We start from the raw sequence: 25379 nt of genomic DNA, 5'->3' as shown, positions 1-25379 counted from the left end.
AGCGGGCCGAGGCGAACCAGTGCAGGAAACGGAAGAACCCGAGCGGCCTCCAGCTCCGGGCCGGGCCGCCAGAGCAGGGCTAGCTCAACGCGGACCGACCCGTAGTTACGCGCGCGGCACTCACCTCGCACGCAGACTCCCAGCGGACGGAACCAGGATCCAAACTTCCCGCGCCGCGACCACGGCCGCCGCGCCAAGCCCTGGCTCACTTCCCGCCGGAAGCCTGCCTATTCCGATTGGCTGCTTCCTGGGGAAGCCGACCAATACTGTCGCACTCCGACATCTGTTCCCGCCCCCTCAGGCTGCTGGGGCGGGGTCGCCGTACAGCGCCGGGAGGGACGCGTATCTCCAAAGCCCAATCAGAGTCCGGACGGGAGGGTCAGATGACTACGGTTACATCTCGGGCTTCCGGCGCTAGTTGGGTCTTTGTTTTTGGTGTTTTAGAGTCGGTGAAGGCTTTAAAGGAAGTAGGCAGCTGGAACCTGGCTGTGGCGGGGTTGAAAAGCCCGGGCGTTTGAGAGCTGAGACTTGCCAGTTCCCACAGGCCAAGCCAGGCGTCTGCACCCCGTTCTCTTGGCTCCGACGGTGTGTCTCTGCGATGTTTTGGCGGTCTCTCCTCTCCATCCCCTTAATAATACTGGTCTCTGTTTCACCCGTACCCCTCTACACGAGCAGGTGCAAATTGTCATTGAACCGGGAAAGTGGGCACACACTCAGATGCCTCCATGGACACGTGAGAAACCATGCTTCTGTTTCAGCCTATTGCTGACACGCCGGAATGTGGGCCCTGTGCTGCCAGATCTTACTTTCTTTCCTTTCTTCCTCTCTTCTCCCCTCTCTACTTCCTTCCCTCTCTCCTTCCCTCCCGCCCTCCCTCCTCTTTGTGTGTGTGATAAAATCTATCTAACATAAAATTCACCATTTTTAAGTGTACAGTTCACTGGCATTAAGTACATTCACATTGTTGTGAAACCATCACCACTATCCATCTCCAGAACTTTTTCATTATCCCAAATAGAAAATCTGCCTGTTACACAGTAACTCCCCGTTACCCGTTTCTCACAACCCCTTATAGCCGATATTGCACTTTCTGTCTGTAAATGCTAGGTACCGCATATAAATTGAATTATACAATAATTGCTCTTTTCTGATTGGCTTATTTCACTTAGCATAATGTCTTCAAGGAGCATCTATGTTGTAGCATGTATCAGAATTTCTTCCTTCTTGAGGCTAAATAATATTCCATTATGCATGTATACTACATTTTGTTTATCCATTCATCCATATAAATGGATGCTTGGTTATTCCCACCTTTTGGCTATTGTGAATAATGCTGCTATGAACTTTGGTATACAAATAATCATTCTCCACATAATACGCAGAAAGAGTTTTCTAAAATGTAAAAATCTGTTCAAGTTACCTCCCTCCTGAAAATCTTCTATGGTAAATTGAAACCAAAATATGATACTATTAAACACTCCATAGAATAGCTGAAATGAAAAGACTGACAATTCCCTTAGTTGCAAAGATGCAGAAATGGGACTTTCATACAGTGTTGATGGGAGTGTAAAATGGTACAACCACTTTGGAAACATCAGTCTCTACTGAAATTAAATTTACCCCTACCCTATACCCCAGAAATCCCATTTCTAGATATTTACCCCAAAAAATGAATGCCTTTATTCACCAAAAGACTCATAGCAGCTTTATTCATAATAGCCAAAGGGAAAAAACCCAGATGTCCACCAATAGATGAATAGATAAATTGCAGCTTATTCATATAACTGTATACTACTGTTGAAGAATAATTTTAATATCAAATATAATACAGATATAAAATAAATGTTAGAGATTTTATTTAACTCATTAATGAATGAGATATCCAGAAAGATTACAACTGCTTCAATGGAAAATTCAAAGTACCACACACATAGTCAAATGAAGAATAATGAAATAACTACAAATATATACAAAAACTGGCAGAACTGATGAAATCCACAGCTTAGTAATCAATTGCATTCTACTGAAAACAATTTGCATTTCTTTTTTTTTTTTTTTTTTTTTTTGAGACGGAGTCTCACTCAGCCGCCCAGGCTGGAGTGCAGTGGCGCGAGCTCGGCTCACCGCAACCACCATCTCCCAGGTTTAATAGAGTCTCCCGTCTCAGCCTCCCGAGTAGCTGGGATTACAGGCACCCGCCATCATGCCCAGCTAGCTTTTTGTATTTTAGTAGAGACAGGGTTTCACCATGTTGGCCAGGCTGGTCTCAAACTCCTGACCTCAGGTGATCCGCCCGTCTTGGCCTCCCAAAGTGCTAGGATTACAGGCGTGAGCCACCGTGCCCGGCCACAATTTGCATTTCTATAGACAAGAAGCGTCTATAGTTTGTATAGTTGTTCTGTAGCTCAAAGACAGTGAAAGGTTTAGAGTCTTCATAGAATCAGACATCCTAGAAAAGTAAGCTGGACAGCTGGGCACCTTGTTTTTCAATGACACCCAGTAATCATATTTTTGTTGTTTGTCTTTAGATGGAGTCTTGCTCTGTCACCCAGACTGGAGTACAGTGGTGTGATCTCCGCTCACTGCAACCTCCACTTCCCAGGTTCAAGCGATTCTCCTGCCCCAGCTTCCCGAGCAGCTGGGACTACAGGTACGTGCCACCACGCCTGGCTAATTTACTGTATTTTTAGTAGAGATAGGGTTTCACCATGTTGTCCAGGCTGGTCATGAACTTCTGACCTCAGGTGATCTGCCCGCCTTGGCCTCCCAAAGTACTGGGATTACAGGCTTGAGCCACCATGCCCGGCCCCAGTAATCTGTTTTAGACTGTTTCAAAGCTTTTTTCAGTTTTTTTCTGTATTACAAAGTAATAGGAGAATGAACTACTGGTACATACAATATAGATGAAGCTCAGACACTATGCTGAGCACAAAAAGAGGTAGATAAAAGAGTATATAGGGCCGGGCGCAGTGGCTCACGCCTGTAATCCCAGCACTTTGGGAGGCCGAGGTGGGTGGATCACGAGGTCAGGAGATTTGAGACCATCCTGGCTAACACGGTGAAACCCTGTCTCTACTAAAAAATACAAAAAAATCAGTCAGGCATGGTGGCAGACGCCTGTAGTCCCAGCTACTCAGGAGGCTGGATCACGAGGTCAGGAGATTTGAGGCCATCCTGGCTAACACGGTGAAACCCTGTCTCTACTAAAAAATACAAAAAAATCAGTCAGGCATGGTGGCGGACGCCTGTAGTCCCAGCTACTCAGGAGGCTGAGGCAGGAGAATGGTGTGAACCTGGGAGGCGGAGCTTGCAGTGAGCCGAGATCACGCCACTGCACTCCAGCCTGGGCAACAGAGCAAGACTCCATCTCAAAAAAAAAAAAGAGTATATAGTGCATGCCAGGTTACCCCTGGAGGCAGAGGTAGATGAGGAAGCTCCCCAAGGAAATCTTATGGAGTGCTGGAAATTACATATCTATCTTATATAGACATTTAATATATATAAAGTAATATATAAATCATTTATATATAAAATCATTATATACATACAATCATTGAGATATGTATTTTTTCAATTTTTTAAAATTTATTTTTATTTTTTGAGACAGGGTCTGGCTCTGTTGCCCAGACTGGAATGCAGTGGTGCCATCTTGGCTCAGTGCAACCTCCACCTCCCAGGCTCAAGTAATTCACCCACCTCAGCCTCCTGAGTAGCTGGGACCACAGGCACATGCCACCACGCCTGGCTAATTTTTGTATTTTTAGTAGAAATGGGGTTTTGCCATGTTGCCCAGGCTGGTCTCAAACTCCTGGCCTTAGGCAATCTGCCAGCCTCAGCCTCCAAAAGTGCTGGGATTACAGCTGTGAGCCACCTTGCCTGGCCAAGGTATATATTTAAGATTAAGATGAGTGCACAAGCCTTTCACCACCTTACGCTAACATCTACCTTCCAGGTGGGAGGTAAAGGTTGCAGTGAGCTGAGATCACACCACTGCACTCCACCCTGGGCAGCAGTGAGAATCTGTCTCAAAAAAAAAAAAAAAAACACACACAGAATCCTTCCAGCAGCTCCCATTTGCCTTCAAGGTGAATACCAAACTCCGATTGAGTCCCTGCTTCCTCTCATATGTCATCTGTCCCTCATCCCCATTTTCCTGTCATTTCCTCAAGGTGTTTTATAGTCTTTCCAGTTTCCTGGCCTTTGCCTCCAAATCATACCTCTCATTCATCTCTCAGGTCTCAGGACAACTTCTCTGCAAGTTGTTGGAGAAGTTGGGAAGTTGGAAAGCCTTACCTAATCCTCCAAATCTGCCTGTGTATCCCTCCTAGGTTTTCCCATAACATCAGTCAGCATTTGTATTGGTTGTGTTGATACTATTAGTGTGCCTGTCTTCCTCTACAGAATATGCTCTCCATGAGGGTGCTCTTCAGGGCCTACCACAATGGCTGGCACTAAAGAAGGGCACAAAATTGAAGAACAGTGAAGACAAAAGCAATAAGATGATTAAGGCCATGTGAGACAGCAACAATATCAGTTGAATGTCACCCTTTATCGAGTTGTGAGTATCCAGCCTCTCACTTTGGGGGATACTGTTTGAGCCTAAGTAACATTAGTGGCTTTATTAATTTGGTAGATTGTTTGTATCTTTGCGTTGTCTCTATCCTGCTTTTTCCTTGGCCATTTTGCTATTAAAAATCTGCTTGATTTACTCTGCATTTTCCCATAGAGAAGGGTAGCCTGAGGAGTTATTTAACAATGATGTGTTTTGGCCAGGCGTGGTGGCTCATGCCTGTAATCCCAGCACTTTGGGAGGCCGAGGCAGGCAGATCACGAGGTCAGGAGATTGAGACCATCGTGGCTAACATGGTGAAACGCCGTCTCTACTAAAAATACAAAAATTAGCCAGGTGTCATGGCACAGGCCTGTAGTCCCAGCTACTCGGGAGGCTGAGGCAGGAGAATGGCATGAACCTGGGAGGTGGAGCTTGCAGTGAGCCGAGATCGCGCCACTGCACTCCAGCCTGGGGCACAGAGCGAGACTCCGTCTCAAAAAAAAAAAAAAAAAAAAGGTGTGTTTTGTTTTTGCAACAAGTAAAAATTGACATATTTCACCCACATGTTCATTAACAGATGAATGAATAAACAAAATGTGGTATATCTAATAAGCTGGGCACGGTGGCCCACACCTGTAATCCCAGCAGTTTGGGAGGCTGAGGTGGGTGGATCACTTGAAGTCAGGAGTTCCAGACCAGCCTGGCCAACATAGTGAAACCCTGTCTCTACTAAAAATACAAAAAAGTTAGCCGGGCATGGTGGCGTGTTCCTGTAACCCCAGCTACTCGGGAGGCTGAGGCAGGAGAATTGCTTGAACCTGGCAGGTGGAGGTTGTAGTGAGCCAAGATCGTGCCACTGCACTCCAGCCTGGGCGACAGAGCGAGGCTCCATCTCAAAAAAAAAAAAAAAAGAAAAAAAAAAGTAGTATATCCATACAGTGGAGTATCATTCGGCCATGAAAAGGAGTGAAGCTCTGACACATGCTACAACATTCTGAGTCAAATATGCCGACACAAAAAAACAAATACGATCTGACTCCATTTATATGAAAGATTTTGAATAGGCAAATTCATAGAGACAGAAAGTAGATTAGAGGTTTCAGGAACTGAGAGTAGGAAGGAGGGAAGAATGAGGAATTATTGCTTACTGGGTTCATAGTTTCCATTTGGGGGGATGATAAAGTTTAGAAATAGTGGCAATGGCTGTACAGCATTTTGAATGCAATTAATGCCATTGAGTTCTACTCATAAAAAGGTTAAAATGGCAGTTTATTTCATACGTATTTTACCACACACAAAAAAAGCAGTTGCTGTGGGAAAAAAAACACACACAACATATTTTACACACACACAAAAGCTCCAATCAAAACAGAAATAGATTTTCAGTTTTTCTTAAAAAAGAGGAAAGAAGAAAGGGAGGGAGGGTGGGAGGGAAGGAGAGAAGGAGGGAAGGAAGGAGAGAGGGAAGAAGAGAGGAAGGTACGAAAGAAAAGAAAGATCTAGCATCATCACAGGGCCCACATTCCCTCAAGAGAACAATAGGCTGAAACAAATGTGGCCTCTCACGTGTCCCTGGAGGCATCTGACTTTGTTTCATGTTTCCCCCATCAGTGACAATTTGCACCTGCTCGTGTAGAGAGGTACCTGTGAAACAGAGGCCAGCATTAATAAGGGGGTGGAGAGGAGAGACTGCCAAAGCCTTGCAGAGACAGAAAAAAAAAGTGTGGTTTTCCAGGACTGAAAACTCAGTCGCAGCAGCCCCTCTCTCAGTTGTACCTGTAGGATTTTAATTTATAGAAGCGACTGACTGATGACAGAGAGACTAGTGGCTTTGAAGGAATGATTTATCCACATTTCCTGAGAGGAGGGACACACCACGCCATGCAGGGCCACATGGAGAAGAAGCACCAGGTTTGGTCAGGAGGCAGAAGGGAGTGAAGGGAAAGCTTAAACCAGAACCTTTATTAGCGTTTCAGCAGGAAAGGCAAGGCAGTGCAGGGCAAGTTTGGGACTGGCTGGTCTGAATAATTCTGGTGGGTTTTGGAGATTAGCGGTATCTCTAGGGGTTCTGTAGTACCTAGCCTTGGGTTAATTTAGGGCAGGGGAAATACTGGCTTTGTGTTAGAAAAAGGGGGTAGTTAGAGGTATGGACTTGGGACTAGTTGGAGGGTTTGTAATATAATTTTTTGGGCGCCCACAAAAACAAGATCATAGGAAAGATGTAAACAACTTTGGCTTTTCGTTTGGTCCTGTATGGCCTGAGCCACAGATGCATTTGGCATAATAGCAGCTTCCTGGCATGAAAGAGCCAAAAAAAAAGACATCAAAAACACTGCCTTTTGCAGTAGACATCTGTAATCTTTGCCTGGGGAAAATCATCCACTCACAGCACCCTGGCACGGCTTTGGAGAGCCACTTTTCTCAATTCAGCCAGGAAACTCATGCCAATGTGGGACTGACTTCTCAAGCCTGGAACACCAGGGGTGGCCCTGCCACTTCAGCCTGGCCAATCAGTATATCCTACTGGCTTGGCCTGATGACTCCAGCTGGGCCAATGAGAGCCCTCCACAGGACTTTGGCTAGAATCTACCAGGAATGTGGTAATAGGTGTGCCCTTTCTGTTGGAGTTATCAAACTGTTAAGATGTCATCCTGGATGTGGGACTAGGAGGGGAGCCTGCCTGAGGATGCAGCCACCGGAGAGGAGAGTGCAGGCAAGAGAAGGAGAGAAGCTGGGTTTTGGTGGAATTAATTGTCTGAGGCCCTGGATCCTGCTGTACTGGCAGCCACGTCCTGGACTTTGCAGTCATATAAGCCAATTAATTCCCGTTTATACTTTTAAAAAAAAGGCAAACTGCAAAACAGTAGCCATAGGATGCTATGTTTATTTAGAGAACGGGGGGAAATGATTCGGATATGTGTCAGCTAGCATATTCATTTAAACTTTTCTAATAAATAAGAAGCTAATAATCATGAATACCTGTTGGGAGTGGGAACTGGGTAGATGGAGGAACGAGTCATAGAAATACTTCACTGTGGCCAGGCGTGATGGCTCACACCTGTAATCCCAACATTTTGGGAGGCCGAGGCCGGCAGATCACTTGAGGCCAGGAGTTCGAGAGCAGTCTGGCCAACATGACAAAACCCCGTCTCTACTAAAAATACAAAATTTAGCTGGGCATGGTGGCATGCGCCTCTAGTCCAAGGCTGAGGTGGGAGAGTTGCTTGAACCCAGGAGGCAGAGGTTGCAGTGAGCCAAGATGGTGTCATTGCACTCCACCCTGGGTGACAGTGAGACTCTGTCTCAAAAAAAAGAAATACTTCACTGTATACCCTTTCATATTTTTTGACATTTGAACATGTGAGAATGTTACCTATCAATAATATTAAATACAGACATTTTATTTTTATTTTTTGTAGAGACAGTCCTGCTGTTGTCCAGGTTGGTCTTGAACTCCTGGCCTCAAGCAATCCTCCTGACTCAGCCTCCCCAAGTGCTGGGATTACAAGTGTGAGCCACCGTGCCCAGCTCAGACTTTTAAAAATACAAAAAACTCGAGGTTTATTTTATAAAGCCCTTAGGAAGAACAAATCCTATTATAGCAAATACATTGAATTTTCAATGTACTGTGCTAGTAAGATATTTACACTCCTAACCACTCAGGAGCAAAGTAAACAAAGAACACTGTTAAGAGACCAGGTAGGTGGAGAAAGATCTCAATTAAACTTAAAGTTATACATAGTCTGCCTTTTGTTATGTTTTCTAAGAATATGTTAGAAGCAGTCTGAGATATTCAGTGGTAAGAACAATGCTCTTCTGAGAATATACGTTGTTATTTACAAGGAACTTCTGCTTCCAAGTAGGATGTAGTAGGTATCAGTAGGTTGTCACTCCTGCTACAACAACCAGAAAAACAAAAATGCACACATACAAGAAAAGGATAAATTATACAAATCACACACACATGTGTATATATTTATAGACAGTCTCACTCTTGTCACCTAGGCTGGAGTGCAGTGGCGCCATCTCAGCTCACTGCAACCTCTGCCTCCTGAGTTCAAGTGACTCTCCCACCTCACCCTCCCAACTAGCTGGGACTACAGGTGTGTGCCACCATGCCCAGCTAAATTTTGTATTTTTAGTAGAGATGGGGTTTCACCATGTTGGCCAGGCTGGTCTTGAACTGCCTTGGCCTCCCAAAGTTCTGGGATTCAGGTGTGAGCCACTGCGCCTGGCCCAAGTCCTATTTTTAAAGACATAAGAACATCAGAGAGCAGTGGGATCAGAGAAAGAAGAGCCCATTGCTAGGTGAGCTGGGATTGCTGGTCATTTTTCTCCCTGGGTGCATTTGTCAAAGCTGAAGATTGAGTGTGGTTTACACTGAACTTTTGATGGCCTCTCAGGCTATTGTTAACAGATTAGAGTCTAAAGGAGCCTAGATAAGAGGCTTTTTTTCCCATGGGATATTTGCTGAGTGCTGGGGTAGACTGGGGGCCAAGAGCTGCTAAGCTCGAGACCTAGGCTGGAAAGGCAGAGTAAGATCTGCAGTCTCTTAGTTTGGAATGTGGAGTCCCTCTGAAGGGAGCGGCCTGCAAAAAATACATGACAGGTCTCACTCTCTCAAGATAATTAAAAACAGAGGTGGACCACATCTAAGTAAAGCCGTAACTCTTCCAAAATCAGCTCAATTTCTGATTGGATAGAATTATCATTCTTTTGAGGTACATGGGCCAACAGAAAATAGAGTCAACCATTCAGAGAAAAATATTATTAACTTCGACCTTTAAGGTTATTTTATACACAGTATTTGGCATACAATAAAAAAGTATTAGTCGGCAGGGCACAGTGGCTCACACCTGTAATCCCAGCACTTTGGGAGGCTGAGGCAGGTGGATCACTTGAGGTCAGGAGTTCGAGACCAGCCTGGGAAACATAGTGAAACCCCATCTCTAATAAAAATACAAGAATTAGTCAGGTGAGGTGGCGCATGCCTATATTCCCAGCTACTCAGGAGGCTGAGGCAGAAGAATCGCTTGAACCCAGGAGGTGGAGTTTGCAGTGAGCGGAGATCGCACCACCTCACTCCAGCCTGGGTGACAGAGCGAGACTCTTGTCTCAAAAAAAAGAAAGAAAATGTCTGTAAGTACAGAAAGATAAAACAGAAAGAACAATGTTAACTACGAAGTTCTTGTTTAATGTCTCCCTAGAATACAATATTTAGCCGAGAAGATTACTCACATAATCTTAGCATGTTTGTTGTAGAAAATAAAAGGGAATTTTGTTTATTTAAATTATAAATAAACTCATTTTGTAATCATATTATATAAATTCCTGTTAGAATCTTGGATCTAGTTTTTTCTTCACAGATTGCAAGTAACATAAAATAAAGCTTCCACCAGATTTGAATCTAAATACCACACTCACTTTACAATTCTGAATTTTGGTTTCTACATTTGTAAAATAGAAATAGTAATACATGTCTCATAAGTTTAGTATGAAGATTAAGTGACGTAAGGCCCTTGGTATAATGCCTGGTATAGAGTAAATATACATTATTATTGCTGTTATTACTTTTGGAGACAGGGTCTCATTCTGTCGCCCAGGCTGGAGTGCAGTGGTACAATCATGGCTCACAGTAGTCTTGAACTCCTAGGCTCAAGTGATCCTCCTGCCTCAGCCTCTTGTTTAGCTGGGAGTACAAGCACATGCCACCATGTCCAGCTAATTTAAAAAAATTGTTTTTCCAGAGACAGGTTCTCGCTATGTTGCCAGGGCTGGTCTTGAACTCCTGGCCTCAAGCGATCCTCCTGCCTTGGCCTCCCAAAGTGCTGGGTTTATAGATGTGAGCCACTGCACCCAGCTATGAAAAATTAATTTTTCCTCAGGCATGCATATCTACCATGTTACAGGAATCATCACAGGGAGTATGAGGGAATAGACTCCCATTAAATGAGATGAGATTAAATGAGACAGTGGATGTAACTCAGTAAAGTCCTTCTAAATGGTGACCTTTATTATTATAATAACATAATCTCAGTCTGCCAAATCAGGTGTGCAACAAACTATTTTAACGTAATGACTTCACGTGTGTTTTGAGTTCCCAGTCTGCTAGATAACAGCAAATTAATCTTAGATATGTGAGGTTTGTTTGTTTGTAGAGGTCTCACTGTGTTGCCCAGGCAGGTCTCAAATTCCTGGCCTGAAGCTGTCCTCCCGCCTCAGCCTCCCAAAGGGTTGGGATGACAGGCGTAAGCCACCATGCCTGGCCCAAAATTTGGAGTTTTCTTTCCTTCCTGCTGGATGGTGCGTGAGTTCTAGGGTCTTACCTTGTGCCAAGGTGTGAGTTGGAGGGCAGTTGTTCCTTATAATCATCTTTCCTCATAGGTCACACAGAAGTGGCCTGTTCTTGTGCCTATGCCTTCTTCAAATCTGGGGCATCCTCCCTCCACTTCTATTTACAGCCTGGGGGCCATGGGAATCTTTCTGTTGCTTCAGTGTCAAACAAGGGCATGGACATCTTAGAGTGCCTGTGGCGTTGCCAACCAAAACACCCTATATGCAGTGCCATCTCTGGGGTCCTGCTGTTCCCTGGCATGCAGCCCAGGAATCAGGGCCTCAGGCCTTTCTTTCTTGGAGCCACCTTGTCACTGCTCTCTCATATCAGTGCCTCACTTCTGTCTCCCACTGCTTAAGGGGCTTTTAATCTGGTCTCCCTAAAGAACTTTACCTATTATTACCTATTATTAAGAATAGGTTTAGTTTCTTTCAGAAACTTTTGTTACCATTTCATCTCTCATCTGAGCCAATAGACACATAGATTGCTTAAATGGCTGAAGGCGGGGGGAAGGGAGGATACTAGAAGAAAATAAAAACAAGGCCGGCGCAGTGGCTCATGGCTGTAATCTTGGCACTTTGGGAGCCCAAGGCAGGCAGATCACTTGAGCCCAGGAGTTGAAGACCAGCCGGGGAAATGTAGGGAAACCCTGTCTCTACAAAAAATAAAAAATTAGCCAGGCATGGTGGTGTGCACCTGTTAGTCCCAGCTACTCCGGAGGCTGAGGTGGGAGGATTGCTTGAGCCCAGGAGGTCAAGGCTGTGGTGAGCCAAGCTCATGCCACTGCACTCTAATCTGGGCCACAGAGCAAGACCCTGTCTCAAAAAGGGAAAAGAGAGAAAGAAAGAAAAGAAAAACATATCAGGTAAGGATTCCAACTGTAATACAATTTTTTTTCTTTTTTTTTTCTTTTTGAGACAGCATCTCACTCTGTTGCTCAGGCTGGAGTTCAGTGGCGCCATCTCTACTTACTGCAGCCTTGACCTCCTGGGTTCAAGTGATCCTTCCACTTCAGCCTCCCAAGTAGCTGGGACCACAGGCATGTACCACCACGCCCAGCTAATTTTTGTATTTTTTGTAGAGACGGGCTTTCACCATGTTGCGCAGGCTGGTCCTGAGCTCCTGGTCTCAAGCAATCCTCCTGCCTCAGCCTCCCGAAGTGCTGGGATTACAGACGTGAGCCATCAGGCCCAGCCTATAGTGGAATTCTTATTATCAGATTAGCCTTTCTGCCTTAAACAACCATGAAACTGCCCAAAAGCTATGAGCAACCATTTTCAAACAATAGACAACAGGCAGTGCATGACAGTAATCCCCAAGATCACTGATGAGATGTTTCCCACAATTTCTCTGTCTCTCTGCTGGCGACAGCTTTCCAATTGCAGCATAGCAAGCTGGAATTCTGGCAGAGTAGGGATGCCCTGCTGTGTTGAGAAGAGATCAGAGTGAAGGGCTGCCGAAACCGCTGCAGTCCATAAGTCGTGGCCCTGGAGAGAATGGAGCTGCTTATGTGGGAGGCAGAGATCCACACCACGGCTTTCTCATGAGTTCTTAGCTGAAAACTGGGCTGTACATGTGTAGGGAAGACTACCTGAGGGTTACCAGAGAGAGGCTGCTACCCAGTTGAGAGCAAAGCAGATAATAGAGGTCAGGCAGATAACAGAATCCAGAGCCTCTACAATGTATCATCCAGTGTCCTTGACACAATCTACAATTCCTGAACATACAAGGAAACAGAAAAATATGACCCATAGCAAAAACAACAATCAATAGAAGCTGACCACAAGGTGGTCCAGATGCTGGACTTAGCAAAGACTTTAAGGAAATTATTATATGTTCAAAATTCTAAAGGAAAATGTGTTTAAAGAATTAAAGGAAAATATGTTTAAATAATTAGGCCAGGAGCGGTGGCTCAAGCCGCTAATCCCAGCACTTTGGGAGGCTGAGGTGGGTGGATCACCTGAGGTCAGGAGTTTGAGAACAGCCTGGCCAACATGGTGAAACCTCCTCTCTACTAAAAATACAAAAATTAGCCGGGCATGGTGGCGCATACCTGTAATCCCAGCTACTGAGGCTGAGGCAGGAGAATCTCTTCAACCTGGGAGGTGGAGGTTGCAGTGAGCCGGTATTGCACCACTGCACTCCAGCACAGGTGACACGACAAGACTCTTTCTCAAAAAAAAAAAAAAAGAAAAGAAAAGAAAGAAAAAAAGAAAACCACCAAGCAGATAAATGTCAATTATAGCAAAGTACCATCTAGAAATTCTAGAACTGAAAAGTATAATAACTGAAACAAAAAGTATTTAATATGGACTTTACTTCTTATAGAGAAGGCAGAAGACAAAGATAGGCAACTTAAAGACAGATCAAGAAAAATGATCCAGTCTGAAAAACAGAGAAAAAAGGACTGAAGAAAAATACGGCAAGCCTCAGAGGTCCGTGGAACAATATCAAATATCTGGATATATTTGCTTGTCTTATCATTATAAGAGAGGGACTAAAGACCAATGGGAAGTTGGGTAGGGCTTACGAATTGTGCTTGTCACTATCATGTGCCCTGGGGAGGCCCTATGTTGGGATACCTCCAGGATCACTTTATTTAGGTGTTTCAGGCCGCTTTGATTCCCCAGAGAAGCCTCTTTAAATGTTCCAATCTCCTGGTAATGCTCAGGGAGCCCAGTGGGAGAATAGAGCTGGACTCAGCATCTAACATTCAATAGCAGTAGTCACTTAAACCCTTATTTTTGGTACAGTACTCACATCCTCAACTATGCCTGGTTTCCTCAGTCCACAGACCTTTATTTTACCATCTGTAGGTACTAATGCCTCTTCTTGGAGACAAGGGAGGGGCAGTTGCTAATAAGTGTGGAGTGGGTGAGGGGATCTCAGGATCTAGCTGCATCTCAAACTGCTTTCACCCAGTTCTCATTATTTTGGACCTCCTTTCACTCCCAATTCCAGAGATGCCTGGTTCTGTCAGTTTCCGTGCCTTTTTAGGATACTGTGATGGTTAATATGTGTCAAATTGACTGGGCCAAGTGCCCAGATATTTGGACAAACATTATTCTGGGTGTTTCTGTGAGGGTGTTTTTGGATGAAATTAGCATTTAGGTGGGATCTGGTGGTTCATGCCTGTAATCCCAGCATTTTGGGAGGCCAAGGTGGGAGGATTACTTGAGGCCCGGGTTTTGAACAACCTGGGCAACACTGCAAGACCCTGTCTCTACAAAAACAAAATAAAAAAGAAATTCGCATTTAAATCAGTAGACTTGAGTGAAGTCAATTGCTCTCTGTCTCGGTCTGCTCAGCCTACTATAATAAAATACCATACACATGCTGGTTAAACAACAGAAACATTTCTCACAGTTCTGGGGGCTGGAAGGTCCAAGGTCAAGGTGCTAGGCAGTTTACCTTCTGGTGAGGAGCCTCTTGCTGGCTTGCAGATGGCTGCATTCTCACTGTGTCTTCCTCACGTGGTGCAGAGAGAGATCTCTTGTGTCTCTTCTTACAACGCCACTAATCCCATAATGAGGGCTCCCATATGCCCTTGTTGCTCCCAAAGGCCCCATCTCCAAATACCATCACCCTGAGGGTTAGGGCTTTAATGTGATTTGGGGGGGACACAAGTGTTCCATTCATAACATTCCCCATAGTGTGGGTGGTCTCATCCAGTTAGTTGGAGGCCTGAATAAAGACTGACCTTTTGCCCCAGCAAGAGGTATTTTACAGCTGACTTACTTGGTCTGCTGTAAAATACCTCTTCATCCACACTACAGATTTTGGATTTACCAGCCAAATAATCATGCGAGCCAATTCCTTTTCTCTCTCACTGTCTTTGTCTTTTTCTTTCTGTCTCTCCTACATATGCGCTCGCACACACACACACATGCACACACACATACACACCCCTTATTGCCTCCTATTGTTTCTCTGGAGAACCCTGCCCACTACTGGCCCAAGAATGGTTCCTTCTTAGGTCAGCTAAGACAGTCACCACTCTTCTGCTTTCTAGGTTCCAAAAGCTTGCTGCTGTTGTCTCTCTCTCTCTCTGTCTTTTTGTTTGTTTGTTTTTCTTTTTTGAGACAGGGTTTTGTGCTGCCCGCCAGGCTGGCATGCAGTGGCATCATCTTGGCTCACGGCAACCTCCGTCTCCCAGGCTCAAGTGATCCTCCCATCTTAGCCTCCCGAGTAGCTGGGACCACAGGCATGTGCCACCAAGCTTGGCTAATCTTTTTTTCTTTTTCTTTTTTTTGTTTTTGTTTTTGTTTGTTTGTTTTTGAGACAGTCTCCCTCTGTGGCCCGCCTGGAGTGCAGTGGTGCAGTCTCGGATCATTGCAACCTCTGCCTCCCAGGTTCAAGCAATTTTTCTGTCTCAGCCTCCCAAGTAGCTGGGATTACAAGTGTGTGCCACCATGCCTGGCTACTTTTTTTTTTGGTATTTTTAGTAGAGACAAGGTTTCAACATGTTGGCCAGGCCGGTTTGAACTCCTGGGCTCAAGTGATCCACCCGGTTTGGACTTCCAAAGTGCAGGGATTATAGGCGTGAGCCACCACGCCTGACCTGCTGTCATCTCTTCTGTTCTCATTCTTGTAGACTTATTGTAGTTTTTACTATATATACCGTCACTTTATTACAGTAGGTTTTTGGGGGAATGGATCTAGATGATCATGTTTAATCTGCAATTTCAGCCCAGAGCTCCTGGACTTCCTAATTCTTAAGAGTGATTTAAATAACAGAACGTTTCCTGGAAATTGTGTTCTTATGCAATATGTTAGCAGCATTCTGTTGGTCTCCCCCTCATTAAAGGGCCTCAGAAGAGATTTCTTCTTCTTTTTTTTTTTTTTTGGCAGGGCCTTGCTCTGTTACCCATGCTGGAGTACAGTGATGCCATCATGGCTCACTACAGCCTCGACCTCCAGGGCTCAAGCCATCCTCCCACCTCAGCCTCCTGAGTAGCTGGGACTACAGACATGCATCACCATGCCCAGCTAATGTTTAATTATTTTTTAATAGAGAGCCAGTCTCATTTTGTCACCCAGGCTGGTCCTGAACTCCTGGGCTTAAGCAATCTTCCCACCTCCCAAAATGCTGGTATCACAGGCTTGAGCCTCCATACCCTACCCTCAAAAGAGAGAAATTAATTAATTAATGTATTTATTTTTGAGACAGAGTCTCACTCTGTCGCCCAGGCTGGAGTGCAGTGGTGTGATCTTGGCTCACTGCAACCTCTGCCTCCTGGGTTCAAGCAATTCTGCTGCTTCAGCCTCCTGAGTAGCTGGGATTACAAGTGCACGCCCCCATGCTCAGCTGATTTTTGTATTTTTAGTAGACACTGGGTTTCTCCATGTTGGCCAGGCTAGTCTTGAACTCCTGACCTCAAGTCATTCACCCACTTCGGCCTCCCAAAGTGCTGGGCTACATGCGTGAGCCACTGTGGCTGGCCAAAAGAGATTTCTTAATTTACCTTCCTTCTTGTGTACAAAAGGGCCACAAAGCTATTAAAATAAATCATAATTATGTCTGTTCCAAGTCCATTACTTGAACTTGACAAATCAGTAAGAGACACTCATTTTCTTCTAGAGAAATAGGTATCTTCAAGGGCCCTGGGCTCACCACAAGTTCACAAATGCATAGCTTCTTGGACATGTCTGGCCTTAGCTGACAGTAAATACTAAAATATACTTCAGATACAAAACATCTACTACATCTAACTCAAGCTAGCAATGTCAAATGATTACCTTGGTCTTAACATCTAAAAGGCTTTTTCTTCCCTTAAATGAGTCCTAGCATTAGGTATCCCTGATTACAGTAAGCAGTTCAGTCTTCCATTTAAAAAAACAACCTTCATTATACAAACACAGACTAATGGAGACAACGCCCTAGTGCCTGTGATCATTCTTCTTACACTGGAAAACACCTGCTTTGCCTCCAGCCTGTGTTCTGTGGCCAGGACAGCTGTCTTGGTAGAGGCTTCTTGTGTTTTCATCCTGGTGTCCCTCTTTATGGGGCTGCTCCACCTCAGCACTCCTTCTAAAAACCAAAATGCAATTCCTATCAACTGTCGAATATGTAAATATTACATTTTACTCATCTCTGCTGGTCATATTACCCTTATGCTTTGTCCCCCAGTAAACCCAACATCTTTTTTTTTTTTTTTGAGATAGGGTCCTGCTCTGTCACCCAGGCTGGAGTGTAGTGACGCAGTCACAGCTCACTGCAGCGTCGACCTCCCAGGCTCAAGCTTTCCTCCCACTTCAGCCTCCTGAGTAGTTGGAACTAGAGGTGCACTTCACCATCCTGGTAATTTTTTTTTTTTTTGAGACAGAGTCTCCCTCTGTTGCCCAGGCTGGGGTGCAGTGGCGCGATGTCAGCTCACTGCAACCTGTGCTTCCCAGATTCAAGCAATTCTCCTTCCTCAGCCTCCTGAACAGCTGGGATTATAGGTGCCTGCCACCACGCCCGGCTAATTTCGTATTTTTAGTAGAGACGGGGTTTCGCCATGTTGGCCAGGCTGGTCTTGAGCTCCTGACCTCAAGTGATCCACCCACCTCCAAAAGTGCTGGGATTACAGGTGTGAGCCATCATGCCTGCTTGTATTTTTTTTTTTTTTTTTTTTGAGACGGAGTCTCGCTCTGTGGCCCAGGCTGGAGTGCAATGGCACGATCTCGGCTCACTGCAAGCTCGGCTTCCCGGGTTCACGCCATTCTCCTGCCTCAGCCTCCCGAGTAGCTGGGACTACAGGCGCCCGCCACCACGCCCGGCTAATTTTTTGTATTTTCAGTAGAGACGGAGTTTCGCCATGTTAGCCAGGATGGTCTCGATCTCCTGACCTCGTGATCCACCCGCCTCGGCCTCCCAAAGTGCTGGGATTACAGGTGTGAGCCACAGCGCCCGGCTGCCTGCTTGTATTTTTTTGTAGAGATGGAGTCTGTGTTGCCCAGGCTGGTCTCTGAACTCCTGGCCTCAAGCAATCCTACCACCTCAGCCTCCCAAAGTGTTGGGACTACAGACACGAGCCTCTGTGCCCAGCCTCCAACATCTTTATTCTACCTCCAGTCTACTAAAAACCTCACAATTGTCTTGCAGTCTTTTTCATACACCTTTGCCTTCACAAAGCCTTTCTTCCCTCTTTTCTGTTAGCAGAATCTTGGTTTTTGTAGGCACATCTATGCTCCCGTCCGCCAACCAACACCTTCCCCAGCTCAGGGGCAAATCTTGATTAGCCAGGCACCTTTTCCTTGGATGAGGATTGGCCCAGCATGGACATGTGATACAGTTCTGACCCATGAGACAGATTTCATGGGGAGGCTTCCAAGAAGTTTCCTCATTCTTTAAAAGAGACCCCCAGGAAGACTCATTCTCTTTTGCTAATCCTTGCTGAGGCTGAATGTGGCATCTGGAGCTGCAGCAGCCTTCTTGTGATCAGGATGGAATGAAGAGAAAGACAGAAAGACTGAGGGCCCTTCACAACATCAGCAAATCCACCAACCATGGGGCTGAGCTGCCCTACTTCAGGAAATGTTTAATGAAATAATAAAATGCCCTAACTTTTTTTTTTTCTTTTTTTTTTTTTTTGAGATGGAGTCTTACTCTGTCGCCCAGGCTGGAGTGCAGTGGCGCGATCTCGGCTCACTGCAAGCTCCACCTCCCAGGTTCACGCCATTCTCCTGCCTCAGCCTCCTGAGTAGCTGGGACTACCGGCGCCTGCCACCACACCTGGCTAATTTTTTGTATTTTTAGTAGAGATGGGGTTTCACTGTGTTAGCCAGGGTGGTCTCGATCTCTTTACCTCGTGATCCACCCGCCTCGGCCTCCCAAAGTGCTGGGATTACAGGCGTGAGCCACTGCACCCGGACTTTTTTTTTTTTTTTTTTTTCAGAGACAGTGTCTCACTCTGTTGCCCAGGCTAGAGTACAGTGGCCGCATCATGGCTTGCTCCAGCCTCAACTCCTGGGCTCAAGGGGGAGCCCGACTAATTTTGTGTGTTTTGTTGTGTTGTGTTTCGTTTTGTTTTGAGACAGGGTCTCACTCTGTCACCCAGGCTGGAGTGCAGTGGTCCAGTCCGAGCTCACTGCAGCCTCCACCTCCCCAGGCTCATGTGATCCTCACACGTCAGCTTCCAGAGTAGCTGGAACCACACGTATGTGTTGCCTGGCTAATTTTTTATTTTTTTTTTCTTTTTAAGTTTTGTATTTTTTGTAGAGATGGGGTTTCACCGTGTTGCCCAGGCAGGTCTCAAAATGCTAGACTCAAGTGATCCTCCTTCCTTGGCCTCTTTAAAGTGTTGGGATTACAGACTTGAGAGCCACCATGCGAGCCTTTTTTTTTTTTTTGAGATGGTGTTGTGCTCTGTCACCCAGCCTGGAGTGCAGTGGTGCCATCATAGCTTACTGCAGCCTCAACCTCCGGGTCTCAAACCATCCTCCCACCTCAGCCTCCCGAAGCTCTGGGATGACAGTCATGAGCCACCATGCCCAGCCAAAATGCCCTAACTTTTTAAAGCCAAATTGAAGTTGGATGTACTAGATCTTTTTCTGATTGGTCCTTCAGACTCATTTCTCTCTGTCAATCAGGAGGCTGGGTTTGGCCTGTGACATGTATCAACAGATCAAAGGGTGGGAGTACAGAGCCAGGTCCTGGTTCACTGGTGGCTGCATCCTTTGCCCAAGGTCATAACCCCTGTCAGATGGCTTTTGTGCTGTAGCTATACGTCAGATTTCAAGAACCTCTCCTTCCTTTTGCCCTCTCAACTAAAAAGTTGGTGGTGGTTTCCTTCTGTTGCTAGTTTCATTCTTTGTAGTTCCCTGAACCCTACCTATACTTTACTAAGTAATCGCTTCATTAGCATCTCTTAAATATCCTCTTTTGGCTGGGCGCAGTGGCTCACACCTGTAATCCCAGCACTTTGGGAGGCCGAGGCAGGCGGATAACGAGGTCAGGAGATCAAGACCATCCTGGCTAACACAGTGAAATCCTGTCTCTACTAAAAATACAAAAAATTAGCCAGGCGTGGTGGCACGCGCCTGTAGTCCCAGCTACTAGGGAGGCTGAGGCAGGAGAATTGGCGTGAACCCGGGAGGCAGAGGTTGCAGTGAGCCGAGATTGCGCCACTGTACTCCAGCCTGGGTGGCAGAGCGAGACTCCGTCTCATAAAAAAAAAAAAAAAAAAAAAAAAATTCTTTCTGAGTTTGCCAACTCTTTTCCGCCAGGACCCTGACTGATACTTGGGTTTGCAACTGTTGCAATTACTGCCCACCTAAATGAACCCTTACTATCCTTAAAGACATTTTACTATCATCTTTCATGTAGATGAGTCTGTTCATTGGTTTCAGAGCGTGAAGTGGTATAACGTGCCCATTTTGATTTTTGTCTGATGTTCTGATAGGTGATTAATTGATTGTTTTTATCAAAACATCTACTCTCCTAATAAATCTGTCAATATTTTTTTATTCCACCTATAACTTTTGTTTTTTATTTTTATTTTTTTGAGACGGAGTCTAGCTCTATCGCCCAGGCTGGAGTGCAGTGGTGCGATCTTGGCTCACTGCAACCTCTGCCTCCTGGGTTCAAGCAATTCTCCTGCCTCAGCCTCCTGAGTAGCTGGGATTACAGGCATGCGCCATGACACCTGGCTAATTTTTGTATTTTTAGTAGCGACGGGGTTTCGCAATGCTGGCCAGTCTGGTCTCGAACTCCTGACCTTAAGTGATCTGCCTTCCTTGGCCTCCCAAAGTGCTGGGATTACAGGCGTGAACCACTGCTCCTGGCCCATCTATAACTTTTGGGTTGTTCACATTTATGGGAAAACAATGAGGAGAAATAAATTTCCAAATGTTTTTAGATTAATGACTTTTACATGCCTTCCAAGTATCTTCTAAAGAAGTGTTATGAAATGTTCCAGCCGGGCACGGTGGCTTACGCCTGTAATCCCAGTACTTTTGGAGGTGGGCAGGTCACCTGAGGTCAGGAGTTAGAGACCAGTCTGGGCAACATGGTGAAACCCCGTCTCTACTAAAAATACAAAAATTAGCCAGGCATGGTGGCGCATGCCTATAATCCCAACTACTCAGACAGCTGAAGCAGGAGAGTTGCTTGAACCTGGGAGGTGGAGATTGCAGTTAGTCGGTGATGACTGTTGAGATGTAACACCAGAAGCATGATCCATGACAGAATTAATAAGGTGGACTTTATTAAAATTAAAATTTTCTGCTTTACAAAAGACACTCTTAAGAGAACAAAAAGACAAGACAGGCTAGAAGAAATGTTTGCAAAAGATAGATCTGATAATGGACCATTATCCAAAATATACAAAGAATTCTTAAAACTTAACAATAAGAAAACAAACAACCTGATTAAAAAATGAGCCAAAGGCCTGGCGTGGTGGCTCACACCTATAATCCTAACACTTTGGGAGGCTGAGGCTGTAAGATTGCCTGAACCCAGAAATTCAATACCAGCCTGGGCAATATAGTGAGACCTCGTCTCTACAAAAAATATAAAAATTAGCTGGGTGTCGTGGTGCAAGCCTGTTGTCCCACCTACTTGCTAGGCTGAAATTGGAGGATGGCTTGAGCCCAGGAGGCGGAGGTTGCAGTGAGCCATGATTGTGCCACTGCACTCCAGTCTGGGCAATAGAGCAAGACTCTGTCTCAAAAAACAAAAGCAAACCCAAAAATATGCCAAAGACCTTAACAGACACCTTACCAAAGCAGATAAACAGATGGCAAATAAGCATATGAAAAGATGCTCCACATTTCCCTTTCATCAGGGAAAAGCAAAATAAAACAACAATAAGATGTCATTGCATACCTATTAGAATGGCCAAAGTCCAGAACACTTACAACATCAAATGCTGGCAAGCATGTGGAGCAACAGGAACTCTCATTGCTGATGGGAATGCAGAATGGCATAGCCACTTTGGAAGACAGTATGGTAGTTTCTTACAAAACTAAACCTACTCTTGCCATATGATCCAATGTTGGCTTTGAAAACTTATGTCCATACAAAACCCTGCACAGGTATTTATAGCAGCTTTATTCATAACTGCCAAAACTTGGAAGTAACTAAAATGTCCTTCAGTAGGTGAATGGATAAATTGAAATACATTCAAACAATGGAATATTATCCAGCACTAAAAAGAAATGAGCTACCAAGCTGTAAAGAGACATGGGGAAAACTTAATTCCATAATGCTAAGTGAAAGAAGCCAGTCTGAAAAGGCTACACACTGTATTATTCCAACAATATGGCATTCTGGAAAAGACAAAACTGTGGAGATGGTTAAAAGATCAGTGGTTGCCAGGGGCTGAGGGCAGGAAGGGATGAATAGGCAGAGAATAGAGGAGTTTTAGGGCAGTGAAAATACTCTGTATGATACTATAATGGTGGACACATGTCCTATATATTTTTCCATTTGTCCATAGATTGTACAACACCAAGAATGAACCTTAATATAAACTATACACTTTGAGTGATGATGTGTCAATGTAGGTTCATCAGTTGTAATAAATGTAGCACTCTGGTGGGGGATGTTGTTAATGGGGGAGATTGTGCATGTGTTGGGGGGGCATATGAGATATCTCAGTGCCTTCCTCTTAATTTTGCTATGAACCCAAAACTGCTCTCAAAAAAATAAAGTCTGGCCAGGTACAGTGGCTCACGCCTGTAATCTCAGCACTTTGGGAAGCCAAGGCAGGTGGATCACCTGAGGTCAGGAGTTCGAGATCAGCCTGGCCGACATGATGAAACCCTGTCTCTACTAAAATTACAAAAATTAGCTGGGTGTGATGGCGAGCGCCTGTTATCCCAGGTACTCAGAAGGCTGAGGCAGGAGAATCGCTTGAACCCAGGAGGCGGAGCTTGCAGTGAGCCGAGATTGCACCACTGCACTCCAGCCTGGGTGACAGAGTGAGACTCTATCTCAAAAAAAATAATAAAATAAAATAAAGTCTTTAAAAAAATAATCTTTGGCTACTTCAGCCATTTTCTCCCTTCTCAGGCCATGGCTTTGGTTTCATCCTCAACCTCCAACTAGGTTCCTCTGACAACTTTTTTTTTTTTTTTTTTTTTTTTTTTTTAACATTTCTCTGCTCCAAAACCAGACCCCAAATTCAGGGAGGAAATTATGTAGAGGCTGATGGTCTTACACCCAGATCACCTGTGGTTTTCCCCAAATGGCCACTTGATGGCACCCAAGAATCTTCTTCTTGTTCACATGATTCCTGGAATGGCTCATGTGAAATAAAGGGGGTATGATGAATGAAGGACTTTTGATAAAAGTCATTAGATGCTATGGATATGTTCCAGTGTGTTCCATTGTAGACCACAGTACTATCATGTCTGCCTTTTTTTTTTTTTGGTAGAGATGGAGGTCTCACTATGTTGCCCTGGCTGGTCTTGAACTCTTGGGCTCAAGCAATCCTTTTGCCTCAGCCTCCCAAAGTGTTGGGATTATAGGTATGAGCCACTGCACCTGGCCTGTCTCTGCCATTTTTTGACAGATAATGGAAGGGCATGATTCACAACAGTATTATTCTGTTAATTTCATCCAGATGAAAAAATACTGATCACATAAATAGAAATATATGTTTAGAGATGTGTAGAACTATCACCATATACAAAATATACTATGCTGTCATCATCAAAGAGTTGTTAAAAGTTTTCCTACTCAAATTTGAAATATCTGCCAGGCATGGTGGCTCACACCTGTAATTCCAGCAGTTTGGGAGGCTGAGGCAAGCAGATAACTGGAGCTCAGCAGTTCGAGACCAGCCTTGGCAACATAGCAAAACCGCGTCTCTGCTAAAAAATTAAAAAATTAGCTGGGCATGGTGGCGTGCACCTGTAATACCAGCTACTCAGGAGACTGAGGTGGGAGGATGGCTTGAGCCCGGGAGGTTGAGGTTGCAATGAGTCAGGATCGTGCCACTCACTCCAGCCTGGGCAACAGAGCAAGAGTCTATCTCTAAAAAAAAAAAAAAGAAGAAGAGGTCAGGCGTGGTGGCTCACGCCTGTAATCCCAGCACTTTGGGAGGCCAAAGCATGTGGATCACTTGAGGTCAGGAGTTCTAGACTAGCCTGGCCAACATGGTAAAATCCCGTCTCTTCTAAAAATACAAAAATTAGCTGGGCGTGGTGGCAGGCACCTGTAATCCCAGCGGGGCCGAGGCAGGAGAATCACTTGAACCCGGGAGGTGGAGGTTGCAGTGAGCCAAGATCGCACCATTGCACTCCAGCCTGGGGGACAAGAGCGAGACTTCGTCTCAAAAAAAAAAAAAAAAAAAAATATCCTTGTCCTTTAATACAGTGAGACACAAACCTCATAGGTCAAATGGGAAAGGAAGTCTGTGAAGACTTTCAGATGCAACAAGACTTTGACTACTGACTTTCACTATAGAATCAGCGGGTGGGGGGGTATAAAATGACAAAATAGAATTTCAGAAACTAAATTGGTCAAGATGTGTGCAGAAACCTGATTCAAATGGCCTAGATAGTTCCCAGAGTTCTTGCCAGTATAAGATGCACAGCTGTCAAAGAGACATTCTCATCTTGAAATATTAATGGGTTGGCCCATGACACGTCCCTCTATACTCCCAGGGGAACCCACTTAAAAGCAATAATATATTAAATGATATCCTCCTAAATTAGTACAAAGCATTCTATAAAAAGCGTGTCAAGGCCTTCTTTTCACATGTCCTACGGTGGCAGATGCTGTTGGTGCTTCACCTGTATCCCCCTGGATCCCTTTTACCATTTCTGTCCTGTTATCCTCCACTTTCTGTGACCTTTGTTTCCAGTGGCGTGTACCTGAGGGCATCACACCTGGTCTGCTGGGGTTGCTGTGCACACCAGCATATAAAGGGAGTGAGAATGGCCTGAGAGTTTATGTGTCCTTCCTCCCTGTGTTCATAACCGCTGACTCGTGCAGGAAAGCCTGCACTTTCACTGATGTGAAAGCCCAGCTCCCTCACTGCAGTGGAACAAAACTATAAAGTGTAATTTCCCCTTCAGAACTCACCTCTGCATCAGGCTGAGGCTGGGACATGGCCAGCATCAAAGCCTTGCTTGGCATCTTCCTCTTCCTTTACTTCTTTTCTGCATTCCTTTAATTGTTTCTCCTGGGAGCACTTCCTTAATAAATCATTTGCACATTGCTTCTGTCTCAAAATTTGTTTTCGGGAACCCAACCTAAGAAACCAACCATCCCTGATAAACCATGCTGCCATGTACAGCCTAAAATTGGGATACACATCCTAAAATTGGGATACACATCCTAAAATTGGGATACACACCAGAAAAAAAACTTTGTTGAAACATTGCTAATAGGGGCCTTTGGCCTTGAATCCATGACTGCAAAAATACTTCTGTAATGTGGGCAGGGAGGGGAATGAAGAGACAGAGCAATGCTGCTTAGAGCTTTGCCCTTGACACAAAAACAGGAGCTGCCAGGGAAACAACCACTGCAATCATCTGTGCTTCATGAGGAGCAGCCAC

The 25379-nt window shown here is 45.0% G+C and overlaps 1 protein-coding gene and 1 long non-coding RNA gene across 2 annotated transcripts in view; one reads left to right on the top strand and one right to left on the bottom strand.

Annotated features, from left to right (window-relative positions):
• BLM (BLM RecQ like helicase) overlaps positions 1-386 on the bottom strand; it is a 101025-nt gene extending 100639 nt beyond the window's left edge. The window contains exon 1 of the mRNA XM_003807720.5: positions 125-386. The gene's annotated coding sequence lies outside the window, so the exon portion shown is untranslated. The remainder of the gene's footprint in view (positions 1-124) is intronic.
• Positions 387-454: 68 nt separating this feature from the next.
• The window catches only part of LOC100984718 (uncharacterized), a 43087-nt gene continuing 18162 nt past the window's right edge, over positions 455-25379 (top strand). The window contains exons 1-3 of the long non-coding RNA XR_008621190.2: positions 455-585; positions 2529-2650; positions 4402-4558. This is a non-coding gene — a long non-coding RNA (uncharacterized LOC100984718). The remainder of the gene's footprint in view (positions 586-2528; positions 2651-4401; positions 4559-25379) is intronic.

This window comes from Pan paniscus, chromosome 16, assembly GCF_029289425.2.
Source record: "Pan paniscus chromosome 16, NHGRI_mPanPan1-v2.0_pri, whole genome shotgun sequence".
Taxonomy (NCBI): domain Eukaryota; kingdom Metazoa; phylum Chordata; class Mammalia; order Primates; family Hominidae; genus Pan; species Pan paniscus.
The sequence above is the reverse complement of the archived record's forward strand: the minus strand, read 5'-3'. Positions and strand labels throughout refer to the sequence as shown.